Source organism: Rhinolophus sinicus, chromosome 7 (assembly GCF_057876585.1).
Source record: "Rhinolophus sinicus isolate RSI-liver-muscle chromosome 7, RSI-T2T, whole genome shotgun sequence".
Lineage (NCBI taxonomy): Eukaryota > Metazoa > Chordata > Mammalia > Chiroptera > Rhinolophidae > Rhinolophus > Rhinolophus sinicus.
The window spans coordinates 1969718-1975717 of NC_142507.1; positions in this window are offsets into that span (position 1 = coordinate 1969718).

The following is a 6000-nucleotide window of genomic DNA, read 5'->3' on the forward strand; positions in this document are numbered from 1 at the left end:
ATTCACCATGAGGAACTCTGTGTTGAGTTTAGAGAAGCATAGAGAACTTAGGCAGGCGCAAGGACGGCCCCACTCTGTTTTCAAATCAATGGCTGCCTTGTAGTCAAGGCTACGGTGACGTATTCCAAGCCCAGAGAGACAGTCCAGCTGTGGAGTGGGTGGAAAGAATACGGATTTATAGACCACAAATCATTCTCAGGTGTTTGATGATACCTCAATAGCCTTTCAGTTTCTGCAGTTATTAACCCAAACCCAAATAAATCATCCTTCTGTTTTCCAGCCAAACTGCTTTCTCTCTTAACACATCAGTTACTCAAGTAAGAATAGGTCTCTAAATATTCACATAGAGTTTAAGTGGTTTCCAAGGGAAGAACGCAAGGGAAAATAATGGTTTAAAAAATATAAAAAAGCTACTGATACATTCCTACCATGATAAAACTTGTTGCCTTACAGCTGCCAACGGTTTGTTCCCCCGCGCTCTTCCCAGGATTTCACAAGGGAGAGCCTCAGCAAACTGAGGCCCGATGGAATTGTATCAGTCCCTCCCCTTCAATGGATTCCTTGGAGATGTGCGTGTGTGTGTGTGTGTGTGTGTGTGTGTGTGTGAAGGCAAAGTACAAGCTGGAACACAATGGGAACTTTCGGAAAGACAGCCAGCAGGCTAACACACAGATCTTGAGATTAACCATCTTTTACCTCACAGATCTTGAGATTAACCATCTTTTACCTCACAGATCTTGAGATTAACCATCTTTTACCTCACAGATCTTGAGATTAACCATCTTTTACCTCACAGATCTTGAGATTAACAATCTTTTACCTCTTTAGAAGTTTACCAGTAAAAGCTATGCATTGGCCCGATTTGGCGCTCAGTCCCTGAGGCTGATCCCCTTGGCCCCGCTTGCACTCTATTCATGGCTACTGTCTTTTCTTAACCCTGCACTGCCCTTCTCCCTCCCCACAACCCTCATCATGCAGGACCGACAAAAATTCACCATGAAATTCTTTCTTTCATGGGCTGCCAAGTAAGACTAGGAGGAGTAATAGCTGGGGGACCTGTAAGTATCTTGTTTCTATTGACTGAACAGAAGAACTGTAATTGCTATAGGAATTCCTATAGGAACAACTGGTGTAAAACCAGAAAATGTTCCCTTTAATTGGTTGGGAATATCACCCCAAATCGACCTTCATTAACACTGCTTGTCTCCACATATCAACTGGGAACATCCTTTGTTGAAAAAAACAACAAAAAAGGTACTATTACTTCTGTCAGATCTTTACAAAAGTACTGCAAACTGCTTCATTCCTTATTTTTTGGATCACATACACAACCACACACACACGCACACGCAATCTGTAGGACATGGACTGACCATAGTCACCTTGTGTGGGGTTTGGAGGAGAAAGAAGATGCTCAAAGGAGCTGCATGAAGGTGCTGAAGGAGGGAAGACAAACAAGCACTGTTCACAGAGCCTGCAGGCAGATTAGCTCATTAACTAGGAAGTCCGCAGTTTCTACCCCAGGGAAAAGGTGTTTGCTAGGAGCACACAGCAGGCTGAAGAGTTTCTGGAGATACAGACGTGACTGGGGCTCCAAACATGGCTGAGTTTCACCAGTAAACAAGCTGATACATGAACATGATTAATTAATCCCCACTTGTGGGCTGACATTTTGGTAAATACCAAAATACCTATCATCTATCTATCTATCTATCTATCTATCTATCTATCTATCTATCTATCTATCTATCTATCTATCTATCTGTCTATCTGTCTATCTATCTATAATCATCTATCTCCTTTTAGTTAAAACCTTTTTAGCTGAGAAGCGTCTAGTAAGAGAAAGTTCAGGAAGCTTGGATGGAGGTTAGGGACAACATTTAAAGTGTTCTGTTAACACTGGACGAGGCTGTAGCTGTGTGAACTTTGCTGTTCTATATGTGCCATAATAGCCATGTTATTCATTGTTAGGATGATCAGGAATTATTTTAACAATAATAATAATACAGAAGAAAATGATTTCACCAGATGGCATGAGAAAAATAGGAGTTGAATCCCTGTCATTTCCACTATTTTTTCCAAGCTCTATCTCGTATGGGATAGTCCCATTTAATAGGCCTCAGTGCATTTTCTTGTATAATTTACATAGAGGAAACCTCACTTTTTGGGGGGTGCAGTCCTATGAGTTTTGACAAATGCAGAGTCCCATGACTGCCACCACAATCGAGACACAGAAGAGCTGCGTCACCCCCCAAATTCTCTCATGCTGCCAATGTGTAGTCACCCCCTCCCTCCACACATAACTCCTGGCAACCCCCGATCTGTTTGTTGTTCCTATAGTTTTGCCTTTTCCAGAATGTCCTATAAATATAGTCACTCACATAGCATTTTTTTTTTTTTTGCCAGTATCTCCAAAATCTCAAGGAGAGCTCTGCTGTTTTTAAAAAAGGAAAGAATAAATCGAAGGTTTCACAGCTGCCAGGTGTAGTAGACTTGTCATAGTGACATTTCATTATTTCATGAAAAACTATATGTGAAAGGAGGATTCGTACGATTCCTCGACTGTGAACCTACTGTTGGCCCCTGAACGATGAGGCAAGCTCGGGTACCCCGAACGAGAATGGGCGAACCTTAGATCTCATGGGACACTGAGCTGAGGCTGCCTCTGAAACAAGAAGGGGTACTAGGTCTGTTAAGGAAGACCGTTTTCTGTTGGCTTCTGGTTGAGCTGATGGTAGACGCAGTACTTGATGAATGAGTGAGTGGTCTTTGAAACTTTCAAATGTGCGCGTGAGGGCTCGTTTTTAGAGGAAAGAGGTCGCTGATATGGCTTTCGTGATGGGTTTCCAGGACCTGCAGATGGTCCGCAGTGTGGTCTCGGGGAAACTTAGGCTCTCCGGGTGGAGGGGCACGTGTGGCAAGCTGCATTCCCTTCTGAAAACCTTGAAACCAGTTTGGGTAAAAGCCTCACAGTTTTTCTTTCCACGGAATGGCTCTCTCCTGCTCTGTGTCCAACCCTCTGCTTTGTCGAGGGGTCAGAAAGTCATGGCATTGAAGCGTCCTCGGGGCCTCATGTCTGCCAGCCCAAGTCCATGCCAGGGATTGAAACAGCTCTGGGCTACGTTTATTCGGTAAATGGTTTTGGATAATAGTGATATCGATTTTCTGTTTTTTAATTTCAGGTTTGGCCTTTATAAAAATCTGCAAAGTACCCTTTCAGTGTAACCACAGCTCAGTAGGGTCCCTGGGGTCAAAAAGCGTATCTTGATGGCTACATCTCACTGTTCTAGTGTTCTTAGACTTGGAAATATTTTACTAAATTTCATTTAAAAATGTCTCTGAATCCATTAATATTAAGGGGTTGCAAATACATAGAAATTGTTTAAATACATTTAGCAAGATAATATCTTGAAATATTACTGTTTGTGTTTTACGTTCCCCCATTTATTATGCATGACCTTTCTTCCACACGAATTCAAGGAGTAAGATTGTTTTCCTGGGGACAAAATGTCAAGAAGTAGTTTGTCCATCCTTTTTCCTTTTTTTTTTTTTAAATTTAAGTTATCCGAGTCCCAGCCTTGATGATCAACAGGAAGAAAGCCCCGAGGTAAACAAGCCCCAGATGTTATGAATTAGCAATAGATTTGGAAAGAAATGGAAGGACCCCTTGCTGCACCCACTCTGTCCCCACATCCCTTCGGCTCAGAAACAGGGTTTCTAGGAAGAAGGAGGGTTTACAGAAGGGGAGCAGGCATTAGGAACTTCCCTTCCAGGAGACTGGAGGGATGGAGCAGGAGAGAAGGGGCCCGACTGGACCCCATGGGAGGAGCGGGGTGCAGGGGGAGACGGGTGGGAGCACGGTGCTAAGCGAGGCTGGCAAGCCCTTCAGAGAAGCCCAGCTTGTTGCTTTGGGGCCATGGGTCCCTTCACTGTCGGCCACTTTGATGACCCCAGTGGATCCCCGGACACACTGAGGCCCCCTGCAACAGAGGGTGTGCTCCCTCCATACTCAGAAGGGAAGGGGCCGTGTAAGGGAAAGTGCCAACCCTGCAGCTTGGGTGGGACTGGCTGGCAGTGAAACCAGCAAAGAATAAATGATAATTATTCAGCTATTGAAAACAGGCAACCTCATTAAAGTCTCTGTATGAGATTACTAAAGCAACAAAAATGCAGAGCTCATTTCTGGCGTCTCCTGCTTGCCCATCAGTATTCATCTTCTTCCCTTGGCATCTGCCTCCCACGTGCCCGAGAGTCACCGTCAGCGCCCACCCAACCCCTAACACAGGTGTCAGCCTAAATGTCAGGACAGATTTGCATTTCTGAGTGACAAAGTGAAAATCAGAAACTTCCCTTGATTGAAAGGGATGTCTTATGGTGGAGTTAAAAGTTTAGGAGATTGGATGGGAAACTTGATAGAATAATTAAAAAATGAGCTGTTGATACATATAGCAACGGATGAATCAAAGTGATTATGCTGAGTGAGTGAAAGAAGTTAGAAAAAAGTACGTATTGTATGAGGTCTGACAATTAAGTTCACAAACTTGTTGCAGCAACATTGCTGACCTTTGTTGAGATCAGAGGGATTGTTCATTATGAATTTATACCAACTGGACAAACAGTTAGCCAAGTTTACTATTTGGAAGTGCTGAAAAGGCTGAATGAAAAAGTGAGACGGCCTGAACTTGTCGCCAACAATTCATGGCTCTTGCATCACAACAATGCACCAGCTCACGTGGCACTGTCTGTGAGGGAGTTTTTAGCCAGTAAACAAATAACTGTATTGGAACACCCTCCCTCCTCACCTGATCTGGCCCCCAGTGACTTCTAGCTTATTGCCTGCAAATTATCCTTTATTAAAGCTATAAAGGAAGAAACGAATGGACAGAACTTGATGGAGCAAAGTATTCCTTCAACCAGAGTAGACAACTGCCCACCCCACCTACTCAGAGCATCAGCTTGAGAACAGAGGTGTTGCCTATCCTTGGAGTACAGGAAACTACAGGGCCAAGAGGTAAAGTGACTTCCGAAGGACCCCCGGTTTGAGCGGCCACCCCAGCCGCGTCACCCCTCGCCCCACCGTGCTGGGCGGCATTCATGGCAAGTGCCTCAGAGAAGCAAGGCTTCTAGCTGTGAGCTGTCCTGTCTTCACAGAAGCCGTGCCAAGCCTTAGGCGAGCAGCCATAGACGTGACCCGTGGTGGGACAACATATATGATCATCTAAATTAGGGCTTTGTCCTTAGCCCCTGCAGCTAAATTGATAAGTCAGCATTTGTCACTCCCTCTCCTGTTTGTCCTGTTTCTCTGAGTCTGTTAGTGAGCATCTGTCATTTAGCCTTGAAGAGAGAACGGTTTCCGAGTCACACTTTGTGTTTTTAGGACCTTGTTCCCTTGCAGGTCAGGACCTTCTCTAGAGCTGTTTGGGGCTGTCGAGCTAACTTAGCTTAGCATGTTTAGATTTGAAAGGCTCCCCCGCCTCTCTGGTTTCTCACATTCCCTCTGGCCTCCCCTGCACCTCAGGACACCGAGTGGTTTCCCATGATGAAGGTCACAGGGTGGTCAGAGATGCCCGGAGAGGCCCGAGGCTGCCAGACCTCTGCCAGTGCCGTCCCCTGGGGCTGGTTTTCCTACCCAGACTTCCCTTTGTTGTCTGGAAGGAGGAAGCCTTCTCAGGGACCAGAGTTTGCTTTATTGATAAGCAAATTCTCATTTCAGTTATTCAATATTTCAACACCCCCCCACACACACACACACACATTGAACATTCTCTCCTTCCACGTGTAAATTGTAAAACTGCGGTGCTTAGAACATTTTCCATGTGATGTCTCAAAAAATCATTTACTGGCTGCGTCTCGAAAGAGGCTGTACATGGCTTTCTAGTGCCTCGGAAAGTGTGCTGGGGTGGTGTCTGCAGAATGGTTTCTTGGGGCAGATACACAGGTGCCTCAAGTATCTTGGCAGATTCCAGAATCTTCTGCTCTTCAGCCCCATGCAGGGAGACC